Here is a 16,590-nt window from a genome sequence, read left to right on the forward strand (position 1 = left end):
CCAGGGCGTGACCCCGGGGTCCCGGGATCGAGTCCCGCGTCGGGCTCCCCTCAAGGAGCCTGCTTCCCCCTTTGCCTGTGTCTTTGCCTCTCTCTCCCTCTCTCTCTGTGTCTCTCATAAATAAGTAAATAAAATCTTAAAAAAAAAAAAAAAGAGCTGATAATAGATTTTTTTTTTTTTTTGGCTTTGGGTAGGAAATAGGTTGCAAACATGGGGAAACCCAGATGGTACTGTATGAAAACCGGAGGTGTCAGAGCATCTTAAATTGTGGCATGCTTGAAGACTAATGGCAGCATAACCACTAAAGGCTTTTCATTTCACTTTACCAGGATAAAAAATTACACAAAGCTTTGTTGGGAGCTTGTAAAATATTCTTCCCGTATTGAGCGTCGAGCCCAAGTTACTTCCTTCTGGAAAGCATAATTAAAAGAAAGTCCTCATTACTATTTTGACATGTCCCCTTCACTCCATTTAGCCACAGCATTAAAAAATGTGTGTCTTCCTTCTTGGATTTCTCAAAACTTGTTAACACACATGTACATTTTGTAGGAACTGTGAGTCACTGTTGAAGATATTTAATGAAATGCTGAAGGGCAGGTTGGGTGTAGATCAGTCATAATTATTGGCAGCGACATAACGTATCGACGTACGCAAAGTGAAAGTGAAAAACATAGACTCGTGTCTAGCTGTTTGCTTGTCACAGAAAACCCAGGCCGCTGCAGCTCCAAGTGAGGTTTTGGCTGAAAACTAGAGGAGCAAAGTTTGATGTGTTGCAAAGGCTGGTTCATTCCACCCCCGAGTGGATCCTCCACTTCCCTAATTGCCCTGAAGGGTACGAACTACAGGCTGTGGCCAGCGAAGGCCAAGGCAGATGGGATCCAGGGGGAGAAGAGACAATGGGGAGAATTTAAGTGGAACATAACAAGACAGGCTTGATTAATTAAAAGAAAATCTGCATTAAAAGAAATAGCTCTTGTAGCTCAGATGTTAGATCTGCTCGTCAGAATGAAACACAGAGAGGAGGAACCCTCGCACGGTGGCTAACGGTGCGTATAGGGCCCGGGCCCAGGGATGGAAGGTGAACTGTATTAGATGAGACATCGGAGGATGAGTCTATGCCGACGCCTTTTTGAGAATCGAGGCAATTGTGCAAATAATTTGGGTGAAAACATTTTTACCTTAATTGTTTAAGTATCTGAGGCCACTGCCTGTTTTGCAAAAAGCGACTTCCATAACTCACTGCCTTAATAAACATTTTGATCTAGCGGTCAACTTAGACGTAAGAGCGCAGTAATGTCTGAACTACAGTACGTGCCCTGCATTCGTGTGTTCTTCTTCCTTTGCTTTCTCACCCCCAATTATGGTCCGATATCCCAAAATGAGAAATAATGGCCTTTGGGACTTTTGCCTTTTGGTCTTTCCATTGTTGTGGCCGTGAAAATTATTTCCCTTATGTCAGCTGTGCCAACATATTACTGATAGGTTGAACGTTTCAGGCATTTGGGCAGAAACATCTTAAATTCTGAGACGGTTATTTAGATCTTTAACGACGTAGGTAGGACTTTACAGAAAACACATAAACCCAAAGCCAGTACTCGGTTCTTTTTTTCTCCCGAATGCACCGACTTTATTTTTAGGCTTGGAGACGTGAGCGTGGAATGGCCCGCCTTCTATGTTTTCACCGCCACGTTACAGACCTGGGCCTTCCACATGATGCAGACTTGGGCCTGCGCTTGTGTCTTCCTTGCCGGGTGCCTCAGACACATTCTTCCTCTGCAGAGTTCTAGCCTAGGGTGTATTGAATGAATTTTTACAGTTTCCTTGTTTACTACTACTCATCCAGACAGTTAACATTAAGGCCTAATGTTAAATGATTATTTCTTTATGCTCTGAGAAGGCGATACGGATCTTAGGTGCAAAACCCATAGTGTATGTGAAATTCAGTACGTATGCAGAAAGAAAAAAAAAATCACTCTCTATCAGTTGGGTGCATGAAATTCCAGGGAGCATCCTGACATCCGAGGTGACACTTTGCAGAACTATCACAGCTCTACCGTCCTCGGATTTAGTACATATACCAGATTTTCCTAGTTACTTCATTTACTACCTTCAAAACTGCGAAGCATTCAGGCATCACTTCCCATTTATTACCAGTGGGGGCAGCGGGGGCGGGGGGGTGGCGGGGAGTATGTTATCCTTAGAGATTTATGCCGGTGGCAGGTAAAAAAATGTAAACTTATTTAGAAAAAAATAGGATCTCCCTTATAATAAACAGATTCAACTGTTAAAGGTCAGGTTTCTTTCTGAGTTATGGTAATAATGTAGCAAATACTTTTATGAGTAATCAAAGATTCTCTAAATACAGGTACCTGTGTCGATGTAAATGTTAAAACATTCACAAATTATCCTTTCAACTTCTGTGATCTAAAAATCAATAGGGGGTCACCGGGTTTCATAGAATTGCTCTGCTTTTTCTTCCAACATAATTTAATAATACATTTTACAGATGTTGTTTAAACATTAGGCACAGATTGTTTTGTCAATAAAGCTAAACAGAGGCATGACACAAAAGCAAGGAAAACAGATGTAAAAAACAGTGCACCATGCAAGAAGCACTGGGTCATTTGTTTGCTATTCAACTGCAAAATGAAAGTGCAGGGTGTATAGTGATTTTCCTGGCCCAGAAACCACCTAGGGATGAAACAACTTCACACACAAAAGGTAATTTTATTAAGCAGGTGGTTTAACTTTTTCCCTCGAGAATTTCCGTGTAACCTACATTTAAGGTAGACTTCCTAATTGATCAAGGGAGTAACAGGTGCAGTATTTTTGAAAGGAGAAGGAGAAGTAGACTAACTCTCCAGCATGTTTCGGAGTGGCTTGTTGTTCTCCGAGTCCCAGTTAATTGCTACGCTTTTCACCTGGAGCGTCAATTCTAATAATATTAGCTTTACGGGCACTGACTGTGGGCTTTAGATTACAGCAATCGGTAACACTCACGAGATAAAATACCGTCTAGTTGCTCATAAGAAAAAATATCGAAATCAGTCAAAAAAAAATGTCTAGCTTGCATATTGCCTGAGACAGGGCTGGCGGGGTGCCAGCCGGGCGGGGTGTTGTTGGGAAAGCCCAGCAAACAGCTCGCAAGGAAGGGAGCTGGGAATCTAGAAACCTTCAGGTATTGTCATGTCAGGGAGTCTTAGGAGTTCAACAGAGACGCCGCTTCTGGCTGCAGAGTCTAAAAGTTTCCAGCCAACAGCCCCCTTTGAAAATATGACTCCACAGTCGGCTAAGCGTCCTTTGTTGTGTGTGCATTTACAGCAGAAATTTTTTTTTAATTTTTATTTTTTTAATTTTTAAAATATTTTATTTATTTATTTATTCATGAGAATCAGAAAGAGAGAGAGAGAGGCAGAGACACGGGCAGAGGGAGAAGCAGGCTCCATGCACTGGGAGCCTGACGTGGGACTCGATCCCGGGACTCCAGGGTCACGCCCTGAGCCGAAGGCAGGTGCTAAACCGCTGAGCCACCCGGGCGTCCCCAAAGTGGGCTTTAAAATGAAGTCTGTATGAGGCAAAGAAAGTACACTATATAACCATAAAGTAGAAAATCCAACAAGGAGATATCCCAATTGTAAGTTTTATGTACATAAACATGGAAGCAGCCAAATGCATGAAATAGTAATAACAGACATAAAGGAACTAATCTATGGGGGACAAGGATATGTTAATAGATGATCTAAACAGAAAAGCAAGGAGACAATGTGTTTGGATGAATGGCACAGTGGAACGCGTGGATTTAACAGCCTATCCAAGGGCAGAGGAGGAGGGAGGTGCGGGCTGCGGGCCGTGGCTCTGGAAGGCCGCAGGGTGGGGGCAAGCGCTGTGTGTCCCCGGGCAGCGTTCAGAGCAGTTCTGAGTCTTCGGGACCACACCAAGGTGTGAGGCCTACGGGCCACCTGCCACCTGCTCGAGTACCTGAGGACCACGCCCGGGCGGGGGGCGGCTGTGGCTCAGGGAGGGGGCGAGTTTATCCCCCACGAGCCTCCTGGTGATGCCTTTCTGGGCCGCGACACCGGGCGGTGGGGGTGGTGGTGATCCACCTTGAACCAGGGCAGCAGGACTCGCCGCCAGGCCTGACGAAGCCAGACTAGCTGTTTTCGGGGTCGCGGTGCAATTACCTGGTCGGAGAAATGGGAAGAACCTGGCTGCGTGTGATGCAAGCTGTTAGAGCAGGACCCGGGGATGAGCGGGCACCCAGGGTGGCTGAGCCACCAGCGCCCCCGGAGCCTCATGACCGCATGCAACTCACACGGGGCGAGGAAGGGACGCGCTGAGCCGCAGCATCTCGGGTGTCTTCCCCACGCCTCGCCCGCTGACACGCGTGTCCTTGACCCGGTCGCTGTGTGTCCGCGGGCCACAGCTTCCTCTGCTGCGGTGCACGGGAGGGACCCACCGGTGGGACCGCGTCCCCCCACCCCGCCGGCCTATGCTGGCCTGCCCGAGCCTGCGATCCACCCAGAAGCACCGAGAAGCACCGAGAAGCGAGGCGATCGCTGCAAAACTGCCTCCGCCTGGGCCTAGGGCCGGGCGTCGGGGAGACAACCCCGGGTCCTCCGCATACAGAGAAATACAGGGAAATTCATTTAAAAAGTCGCTCTTTTTCCTTCATCTTAAATAAGCAGATCAAGCAACCGTAAAATAAAAACTGGGTTGAAATTAAACATTATCACAAGACACGAACAACATGTGTGCTGTCATTGTCGGATTCATAATAAAGATAAATCAGTCGTCTCGAGCAGTGCGCTCGGAGCCTGTGAAGGGCATGACAGATAAGAGGCTTGAAATTTCTGAAGTTGCTGTGCAGCAAAGTTTGGCTTTTCCCCAGGCGTCCCATCTTTTTCCCCCGTAATTTCGTAGGTGACGAACTTTTCCAGCGGGTGCATTAATAACCTAGAAGTAATGGGTTGTCAGGTGTCAGTTAGATAAGATTAAGCCTCATCCGTGCGCCTCCTCGCGGGGGGCTTGCAGGTCAGGAGAAGGTTCTGGGCGGCGTGGCTGCCTCACGCCCCGCCCGCGCCCCGTGGCGCTGCTCCCCGAGGCCTGGCACCTGCTCCGGACTCGCACCCGGCGCGGCCGCGGGCCTGGGGCCCTGACTGTGCGCGACAAGGGCTCACATGTCCCAGCCGCCTCCTTCCTGTAGACTGATTGATTCCAGGGTTTCAGACGTTCCTGTCTTGTCCTGGGAGGGAGCCCCGCAAGGGGCCAGGGCCTCGGCTGAGAGGGCCGGCGAGGCCCTAGGCGTTCCGAGGTTCCTAGCGAGTCCGGTGTAGGTCTCTTCTTGTCAAATGGGTCTTAAGTGTGTTTACATAAGTTTGCCTTTCTGGTATTTTCTGCTTGCACAGACCTGATCGCCACCGATCCTGTGTCCCCGTTGCTGAGGCTGGGCCCGGGGGGTGGCCGCTGAGCCCCGAAGGGCCACCGAGCTGTGCGCACAGACGCCTCCGCCCTCTCTTACCTCCTCAGCACCTCCCTTCAGGCTGCACCCGCCTAAAGCAAACGGCAGTCCTGAGTGGTTAAAAAAAAAAATCAGCCCAAAATATATTTTAAAAAAGGAAGGGGGGTGCAAATGTTGCCTCCTGGTTGCATAAAACCAATTCTCTCAAAGGGCGGGGAGGAAATGTTTCTGGGGGAAACGTCCTCTGGGATGTGTGGGCCCCGTGGCTCCCGTGTGTGAATGCCCAGAGTTTTGGGTAGACGCTTAGATTTTTGCTTTGCTTCCTTCTTGATTTTTAGGGGGAAAGGGAACATTAACAGCCGACCAGCCAACCAGACGGTAACCTCCAACAGCGCGATGCCTGTACCTCTGGCAGGACAGGGCTCTCCCTCTCACCATGGATGCTTCCCTTTTTACTTCTATTCTTACGAGGCTTTTAAGCCTGACCCAGGAGTATGGGAAATAATGAATTACTATCCCGGGCTCTTGACACTTGAACAATAACAAATAAACAACAACAACAAAAAAAAACCCTTAATCTGTCACCATCCTTGAGAGCTCTTCTTTCCCTCTTTACCCTCTTAACCAATGTGACTAAAGGACCTCATGCCTCCCGAGATGCTATTTGATGGCTGGAGAAGGGAAAAGACCTTTGGTTTCCCAAACACCACTTTTTCAAGGCCGGTGGGGAATTAGTGGTCTTGGGTTCTAAATGTAATTCAGCTTTAAAAAAAGAAAAAGAAAAAAGAAAAAGAAAGGATTTCCTGTCATTGGAGAGACCTGGCTTAATGTTGATAAAATCACTATATTTTAAGATTCGTAGATTGCCTAAGGATGGAAGTCAAACGCACTGTGATTGAAAAATACGTGTATTTAAGTTTCCAGTGCTTTCTACCCTAGGACGCTGGTTTGAGTGTAAATCAGTCGTTTTGAGAGTTGTCGTCCACTTGCGGGGTTTGTTGGCCTCTATCCCTTGAACATCTGCTATGGTTGACTTTATTTGATTCCTACTTTGGGTCAGAGTTCATATGTGCTTGGAAAGGGCAGGGAGTAGGGGATGTTGAAAAAGCACATGGAAAGAACTGGACATGTCCAAAGACGTCAGATCTCAGCTCCCAAGGCTGGTCACCTGGCAGTCCTGTTTACAAAAAGGAGAGTACAAGAGGTTATGGCAGAGATTCCCACCCTTAGGGCCAAGTAGTGGGGGCTGAGCAGGACTAGGGGCCAGAAGAGGCATATCGAAATCCTTTTGAGTGAACGTAGTATAAAAGAGCCTATCGGGAATTAACTTTTGATTTCGGTCGTGCTGTTTAAGATTCCAAATAACAAAGGGATATGAGATTTTGAAGTTTATGAAAAGGGAGCCTGGATTAAAATTTTAGGAACACTATGTTGCAGAAAGTCAGAGCCCAAGTCCTGGATGGGATTTTTTTTTTTTAAGATTTTATTTATTTATTCATGAGAGACACAGAGAGAGAGGCAGAGACACAGGCAGAGGGAGAGGGAGAAACAGGCTCCATGCAGGGAGCCTGATGTGGGACTCGATCCCGGGACCCCGGGATCACACCCTGAGCTGAAAGCAGACGCTCCACCACTGAGCCACCCGGGCATCCCGACCTGGATGGGATTTTATGCATCATTTGACAGATGGGGCTCAGGGCTTTACAATGTGAAGCTGCTAATTAGAGGCAAGGATGGGGCTGATTTCCTTGTTCAGCACCTCTTCCTTTCTACCATTACGGATTTATTATTAACAGATTTATTAAGATACAACTCACATACCATGAAGTTCACCCATCTAAATTGTACAACTCAAAAAAAAAAAAAAAAAAAAAAAAAAGCGAACAACTCAATGGTTTTTAGTATATTCCACAGATACTGTGTAACTGTCGCCATAATCAATTCTAGAACATTTTTACTACCTGGGAAAGAAGCCCTGTAGGGGCCCCTGTGTGGCTCAGTCCATTGAGCATCCAACTCTTGATTTTGGCTCTGGTCATGATCTCAGGGTCTTGAGATTGAGCTCCCACATTCGGCTCCACGTTCAGCGGGGTGTCAGCTCAAGATTCTCTCTCTCTCCCACTGCCCTTTCACTCCCGCTCACTCTATCTCTCAAAAACATCCTTAAATATATATATATATAATATATTTATATATAAATGTATTATATATATAAGTAATAAATTTATATATTTTATATATAAATAAAATAAATATATTTATATATTTTATAAATAAATATAAATATTTATAATATTATTATATATTTATATATAAAAACATATATATTATATATATATATAAACCCTGTTCCCTTTAGCTATTGCTCCTCCCACACTTCCACCCCTCATGCTCCGTCTTTAATGATCTACCTACTATCCTGGACATTTCCCATCGATGTGATCATGTAAACATGTAGCCTTTAGGGACTGGCTCCTTTCACTCCGCGTATTATTTTCAAGGTTCATGAATGTAGCAGGTAGCGGTGCTAGGCTCCCCTTTGTGGCTGAGGAAGGTTCCCTTGTCGAGACAGACGCCGTTTTGTTTATCCATTCATCAGTTGCTGCGCATTTGGGTTGTGTCCACCTTTTGTGGTCAGTAGCGTTCAGGTTCAGGTTTCGGGACCATTAGGTATTTTTGAGAATCATAACGACAGCGTCTCAACAAACCCTTGCCTTTGGTCTTAAATTTGCAAAGGTCTTTTCATAGACATCCACGCACGTGGTCATCGCAGTTGTCGCACCTGAATGCTCCTGCGAGCTCAGAGCCGTGAGGGTGGCAGTTTTCCCACTCGATTCTCACACCTTTCTCCCTAGACGCTGCTCTGACCCCCCCGTCCTTGGCCAGTGTTTTGACCGTAATAGCGCTGAGTGATATCGTGCAAAGGAAAGGAGAGCCGCTCAAGTGAAACACACAGTCTCCCTATTTCCTCAGTGTGACTTAGATGACCATTAGCGTTTTCCAAAGCCTTGCTAAGTTCCAAGAGGAGGTCATCCTATTAGTTTACTGCCTTCCTTTGAAAAATTTTGTCATATACTCCAAAGGAGAGATTTTTTTTTTTTTTTTTTTTTTTGCCTTTTAGTATAATTGGCTCCATTTGCATTTAAGGCCTCCGAGTTACATTGTGATACGCTTTACAGAGAACTCAGGTTTCAAGCTTTACTGATGGAAGCAGAAGTTCGGTGAACCTTCTAAGGGGTAGACGTGGACCTCCATTCGGGCCAGGCTTCATTATGCCATCCTATAGTCTCACTTGTGACTGGGTGAAAGCAGAAATCAAGCTAAATTTCGAGATATCCTTCCTTGGAGTGGAGATTCCAGGCCTGGGAAGTTTTGGGCCAGTGAAGCCTTGGGTTGCTAAAGCAACTAAAGGAAAGATCCTTCAGAAGGGAAGTTACTCAGAGACCCTCCATCAGGGGGACCAGGAGTCTACTCTGTACCCCTTATGTATGCCAGGGCCGGTTACCATTCTCACACAAGTGGGTTGCAATTCCAATCATGCAGAGGAAGTTTTACTTGGGGGAAAAAAGTGTGTATTTGATCATTTGGGTGGCTGTACAGCCCAATTGCCTGGAATATTCATGGTTTACGCCTATTGCCCAACATAATTATTTATAGTGCCCATTTACTCTCCAAAGTATCTGACCTTCAGTGATAAATTATGCAGCCCTCCTACTTATAATGGAAATTGGCAGAACATTAAGATTTGTTTGAAATAAACGTACTTATTCTGCATGATGTTTAAGGGATGCCTAGTTAGATGCAATTTTGTTTACTTCTTGTGAAAATGGGAAAATCAGAATTTATACGAAAAATGGTTCAGCTTAAACCAAAGAGAGATACATCAGTCCTTTGAAGATATTATTATACCTACTTGAGCTTTTTCAATACCATAGGAGGTTCTGTTATCCTAGATTGCCCTGTCACCTGTTCATTGTGCCAATAACCTTTTACATTCCGTATCCCTTAAGCAAACCACTATTTGTTTTACATTTGTGCAGTTATACAAACTCAAATTTGGCAAATTGTCATATTTCAGTAAATATTGCACAAATACTATTTTATTACATATGCTTTATGTCATATCATGGATACCTAAGATATTTTTAACTGTTGAGCATTTCTCATGCTAGTTCTGGCAAGATATCCCCACAATTTGTTCCATTGAGTTTGGAGCCTGGTGCTTTAGTGATCTAGAAAGTCATGGGTAGTAGCAGAAGAAATAGAGACGGGCCACTAAAGGAGCACCCCTTGCTTTGAATTCAAGTCAGATTAAAGGTTTTAGCAAGCTTTTATCTATATATATATAGATGCTTGTATTATATATAAAATAATATATATATAAATATATATATTTATATATATATTTATATAGAATAAAAAATCAGGTTATGATTTGCTTTCAAGGAAAACTTACCATAATATATAATGAGGTGATGAAATATTTGAAAGTTTATTTCAACATTTAATACATGGGTTTGTTATTACTTTGCATTATAGTTTTCAAATAATTAGTAATTTTTTTCACTAGTTGCTTTAAAGAAAATTTTATATGTAATTCACTTCCTCAGTGGTCTTAGACAACTACCGCTCTTTCTAGAGTAATTTGACAAATACACTCATCAATGCTAGAGAAGGGGAATCTTCTCAGACTGCTGATTGATGGGCTTATTGTGATCTGAGGAAATTTCAATATTCTGTTTCTAGAATGGATGGAGAGCAGAGCATGTGCTCCCTTCTCCCCTCCTGTCCACTCCCCTCTCCCACCCTCAGACACACAGATGATGTATTGCAGTCCTGGAACTGTTGGATCCGGAGGAGGTTGAGAAACTGGAAAAAGGTGCCAAAAACATGATTTCATAAGGTTTGACTTGAGATTGAGTCAACTTTCTTGAGTGTCTTAAAATCGTGTTTTATGAAATTTTATTCCACAAAGAAAGGGAGTGTGGAAGGCTTGGACCCTAAAGACTGCCAGTTATGGATCATTAAATTCAATAAGTAAATGTAAATCTGAAATGAAGAAATCCAACAAAAGATTTTGAGGTGGATTTTTGTTTAAAAGAACAGAGAGTTATTTGATAGATGATAGCTAGAATGCATTCCCTGCAGGGTCTGTTTATAAAACAGGCCTTCAAGTTATTAGGAAATGCTGACTTTCAAAATTTAAGACACATAGTGTATATAGTTTTATTTAAATGATGGTGATAAAGTTGAAAGAAATACTAGGAAGGAAATTCATGGAATAGGATAGGAAGAAAAAGGACGGAATTCTGGAGTTCAGCAGCTAGCTTCCGATGTGAAATTTAATATTTGAGCAATTTTCACAAGTCTTAATTCCATAAAAATATTTATAGAGATCTACCTAAATGAATTATATAGAGATTAAATATTATATTTACTTGCTGCTTATTTTAATTGATGAAGAATAGTATGTGTATTAATCACCAGCACTTATTCTTAAGAACGCATGGTTTTAATTTTTACCAAGTATGTACGTAGGTATTCCTAACTAACACCTAAATATTAATCAAGGATGACTGTAACTAATACTTCATTTAATGGATAGTCTAGGTATAGAAGGTGTCTCTACTAACGTATCTTGCTATTTAATGAAATCATCTGCTTCATATCCAATTGATGTAATTTTAGCTCCTTGGGCATAGGAGGGTACTGTATGATGACACTTCTCCATTCTTAAATGGGTAGCTCCCTTTGTGTTGACTATTCACTAAACCTCGTTGGCAAGAGACACTATGGGGATGACTGTCATTGTGTAGAAACAATAGCATTTTGGTTTCACGTGGCCAGCTGGGTTGGCCGTGGCATGCTGAAGGAACGCCGTGGGCTCCCCTCAGTCCTCAGTAAACAAGTAGGTGGCAAACACTGAGGAACAGGACCGAATAAAGGAGAAAATGCTCCTTCGGAAGGTGAACAAGTCTCCTCCCCCTAGTTTTGTTAGTATTACAGAGAGCTCGTACCGTGGAAGACAAAGGGCGGAAGAGGAAAGGGCAAAGCCATGTGGAAAATGTCTGTGGAACCAGGAAAATGCACCCTGTGATTGGTTCTACTGGATGCCCACTGTGATCCTGCCACCCTTCCTGGTTCTCACGAAGAGGAAATTAAACTTGGCCGTCTGGTTTTGTAGGAAGTAACCAGGGCAAGGAGTAGAGGATAAACTAAAGGGCAAAGGTCAGCTTCAGAAAGCTGCATTACCAGATCTTGGTCAGAAAACCGTTCAGGTATCCAAAAATGGGGAATGAGAAGAGACAGGTAGGATTAGCAGAATGGGGGAAAAAACAACAACAACAACAACAAACTGCCCAACTTTAAAGACTGATGATCGCTAAGCATGTAGGGGGCAGGGGCAAAAAAAAGAAAGACTAAAGGAAAGCTTCCTGTATCTCTTTTTAGCATAACTCGGGATTCATCTCCCATTTTCCTATTTTAAAAATGCAAAGAATTAAATTCAATTTTGAGATGACCCCACATCTCAGATTTTTGAAGCTTTTGCTCCCCTTGCAACCTCTCATTCCCCCTTAGTAGAACTCTAGGCCTAAACAGGTAACTTAGAGTGACAGAAATACACCTCTGTTTACGTTGACATGGAATGAAGCTGTAAGGCCAATCCATTTTCTTCCCGTCCTTGGTGAAACGTCTTGTTTCAAAAGGGGGTAACTTGGTCACAGGAAGGAATTCTAATCCATGATGCTATGAAAAAAGGAAATTTAAGGATTCTCTTCCTAACTCAGTCTTCTACCACCTAAGGGGTGTCTGGTTCTTAAAAAAAAAAAAAGTAGTTCACACAAAAATACTGTCTTTTCAAAGCAAAATGGGATTTATTAAAAAAATGTATACTTTGATTTTTGGGATGTGACATGGAAAGGCCACAGGGTGTTCCCCAACCATAACACTTAGAACTCAGAGGTTTACCTTTCTAAATGCCCAATTTATGGCAAATTTGAGCCACAGTCTATTAAACCAAGGCGTGAGGCTATTTAATGAGTAAGAAGAACTGTCCTGTTGTCATGTATTCCTCACAGTGTACATCTAAGTTTTAAGGGCTGTGATGTTTGGACATCACTTGTAAAAGTCTCCTGTTACATCTCTAAACTAACACACTTTTAAAAGAGACCTTATGAATATGGAAAATGCTAAAGATTATGTCTATTTCATGGGTATATTTTGTCTTAAGCTGTTTTGTGGTTATTGGAGAGTAGATTTTTTTTTATTGGACACTCGAATTGGAATTTTATCATCCTCTTTTTCTTTTCTCTTCAAAAACATTGTTTCTTCTTATGTTGAAGTTCTAATATATATTTATGTACTCACACATAGCCACAGATATATCTTTGAACGCACACACCACAGACGAGCTTAAAATATCTGTTTTACTGATGCTTCTCGAAATGAGTGTTCTAAGAAGGAAATACGTTCATGTAAGTTTACATAAAACCTAAGGGTCTTTTTTTGGTTCAGTGTTTAGAAAATTCTTGATAATTTAGAATCTTCCACAATGGAAAGTAAAGCATTCAGTCACAAAAGCGGGGAGGATGAGACGCAAGGTCAAAGGGCATTTTAGAAACAAACAGCTGGACCAGTTTATTTAAACAGATACAGGGATGGGGGAACTGACCTCTGTTTGACTTATAGTGGGAGGAGCAAGAATGTCATTTTATTACTTTGCCCAGAAGGAAAATGTTTTTGTATCTGAATTCACCCTGAAGCCATCTAAACACATGGCTTTACTGTATATAGCATAATTCCAGAGAGAGTATATAGAAGACAGTCTAGGATAAAATACACTAAATAGAACCAAATGTTGAGATGGTCTTAAAATCGAAAAGATGATGTTGTTTAAAAAAAAAATAAAATCTTTTGCTATTTACTTAAGTTATTTTCAGATAAAGATGCCCACCATGAGACCAGATAATATTATCAGTGTTTCATGTAAGTATAGGAAGCATAATCCAATAAGATTCTGAGAGTTTACGTATTGATAATGTTCATTATATTCAAAAATCGTTCTAAATTTGTTTTCAAAAGTGTGATGTTCTAAGCGTACCTACTAATGTCGTCAAACAGTTTGGACAAAGTGATTAAGGGTTCTGAGGTTTTCAGTTTCTAAAAATTTTTATTTTATTAAATGCATGGATTCTCACCTTTGTATCTACATATCCTATAGGTAGCCTACCATCTGTGTTGTCAGTAACAGCAAATGGCTCTTGCCACCAAGACAGAAGAAAATAGCACCTGGTACCTGTGGCCTCTTAGCTAAAAGGCTGTGATGAGGTACTCGCTCTCTACACGGGGGCCAGAGCAGGTGTGGAGTAACTGCATGTAATGATGGCCCCCGGAGACCTTTAGGGACACACAGACAAACCTCAGCATACTGAGCAGAGAGTGTGGACCAGATGATGAGTGGACGCAACACCCAAGAGGAACTTTCATTCTAGAAGGAATTCATTAAGATTTCATGATGTTTGGGGTACCTGGGTGGCTTAGTTGGTTAAACATCTGACTCTTGATTTCGGCTCAGGTCATGATCTCAGGGAGGTGAGGTCGAGCCCACTTTGGGCTCCGCGCTGGGCATGGAACCTGTTTAAGATTCTCCCTCTTTGCCCCTCCCCTCTGTGTTCATTTCCCCCAGCACCGCCCCCCCCAACCCCCCGGTCTCAAATACAAAAAGGAATCAGGGATGTCCAACCTAGGGAAGAGAGGGGAGAAACCTGTGGGACATGATGCGTGGTGGGTATAGTTTTCAGTTCCCCGAAGACGTTGTCCTGTGAAATTACCTGATTCTAGATTGAATAACGCAAAACCTTCTCATAGTCACCTTGTCCATAGATGGAGAGCACTTTCAGGTAAGGCTGCAAGGGCTTTATCAGAAACAATCCAGCAGAGGCTACCTGTCTACTTGGTGGGGAAATCATAGAGGGGATTCGTGTCAGTGACCAACCTAGGTGACAGGGAAAGCCCTTTTCAAACCTGAGGTTTAATTTTCCTATGATTCCTTGGGTGTGATGGCCATGGCTTCAAACCTGAGTCGGTTCTTATGAACTGGTCTTTGGAAATCTGAACATATGAGTGTGAAGGAAGCGATCTTTAGGATCCAGATAAGTCACTGGATCTTCTGATGCGTAGCCTTATCTTTGTCCATATGCACGAACAGTACAGTCATCAAAATTCCCAGTCTACAAATGTTCAATCATGCTTATTCCCAGACTCAACAGTAGGGTTGTTGCCAGTGGTGACTGGCTCAAAACCAGCTCCTTTTTAGATATCTGGTTAGTCCGGAATATTCTAGATGGGTGGCACAGGAGTGGCCATGCTCTTGTCAGGATGTTGGGGGAGGAGGTGTTCACTACCATTTGCCAGCTGTATGTCATTCAGCAAGTCATGAACATCTCTTGGGTAACATGTGACCTCCAATAAGTCACTTAATTTCTCTGAGCCTTGGCTTCTCTTCTGTTTAAAAAAGTGCTCTTCCTATTTTTAGATGAATAGTAAAACTCCTATCCACAAAATAAGATGTTTGTAAAAGGACTTTTAAAAAATGTTATCAGAGTTCCCTTCCTCTAAAAGCCTGCAGGTTATGAACAGAACCATAGATAAAGAGCTGGGTTTTCGGGTTTTTTTTTTTTTTTCTCTTTTACCTATATTAGTTACTCTGAAAATTACTTTTGGTATATGTGGAATATTAATATTAAATAATTTTCTAATTGGTCATGCAGTGAAGGCAGCTAATGAAAAAGCAGATTTTTTTTTTTCATTTTAATTGGTTATTTCACATGGTGTTTGTGCTACACCTGTGCTTATAATGAGAATGGAGAATTAATCTAACCTTCTGCTCACATGATTCCAATTTTCATGGTTTATACAAGATAATGATAACCTGATTTGCAACACAATTTGTTGTAGATCTGTGTTTTAAATATTTTTATTAGCCAGTTCGGGAACTTCATATACAAGACTTGATAAAATACCTATTGCCAGTAAGAGTTAACACTAATGGTGGCCTTTTAGTTAGATTCCAGTTTCATTATTGACTTTAATTACTTTTCCGATAATAAAAGAACATAAGGATATAGGATACTGAGAATCTTAAAATGTCATGACGCGTGTATTTTTATTTTAAGAACCTGTCCCTCTCTGTGTAGTGGTTTGTTTTTTTAGGAACGATTTTCCTTCCTGAGTGGGCAGATTTACAAACTGGACTTCATACTGGCCTGTGGATCCTTGGATCATTATTAAACTTTCCATTGTATTTTTTTTATGTGCTGCTCGTGTCCAATATATTCAAATCGGAGTTGATAACTACAAGCGCTTTACGTTTTCAGAATTTTGTACGTCCCACTCGTTTTCTGTATCTGATACATAATTCTTAGCATTACGCCATACGGGTGGATCTTCCGAGACAGAAATTCAGACATCTCACAAGCTTGACTTTGTAAAGGCTTGTAACTCACCACTTAAAAGAAATTTCAGTGGCTGGCCACCTTTTGAGAGGCTGCAAAAATTGTAAAACAAAACAAAACAAAACAAAAACAACCAAAATAAGCCTTATTAAGACACTTAAGTGACTTAATAAGATGTTTTGTTATACATTTCCAGGACTAGCTGGAGAAAGCAATAATATAAGTTCAATTACTGTATAGCTGTGACCTCGCCTTGACCTTAGACTTTGCATAAAGAGCCAAAAAAAAAAAAAAAAAAGCCACCCCAAGAAATCTCCACAAGGAATGCGTTTCTCTGAAGTCCCCAGCAGTGTGAGTTAGTGGTGATAAACTCCAGACATTCCCTCATTTGATGGTGTGCTCCCATCCCAGTTCATTATCTTAATAGTGGGCATTAAAATAGAATTAGGTTTGCAAGAGGTAGGGAAGGTTTTGATAAAAACTGTAAAAAAGAAGTCAGAGAACATAAGATTGAAATGTCACTAATTAGGAGAGGTAACAGATGCCCTTATGAACATCTTGCTCCCTCCACCAAATCCCTCCACCCCCCCACACACACACTTGCCATTGAAAAAGAGTGGTGGCTCGTATTGTTTCCTGAAAACTCTGCTAATTCCCCCATGAAAAGATGAAATGGAA

At 42.3% G+C, this 16,590-nt stretch overlaps 1 protein-coding gene across 9 annotated transcripts in view; it reads left to right on the forward strand.

Annotated features, from left to right (window-relative positions):
- MEIS1 (Meis homeobox 1) overlaps nucleotides 1-16,590 on the forward strand; it is a 165,081-nt gene that overhangs the window by 113,394 nt on the left and 35,097 nt on the right. The gene's annotated exons all lie outside the window — the stretch shown is intronic.

This window comes from Canis aureus, chromosome 11 (assembly GCF_053574225.1).
Source record: "Canis aureus isolate CA01 chromosome 11, VMU_Caureus_v.1.0, whole genome shotgun sequence".
NCBI classification, from domain to species: Eukaryota; Metazoa; Chordata; class Mammalia; order Carnivora; family Canidae; genus Canis; species Canis aureus.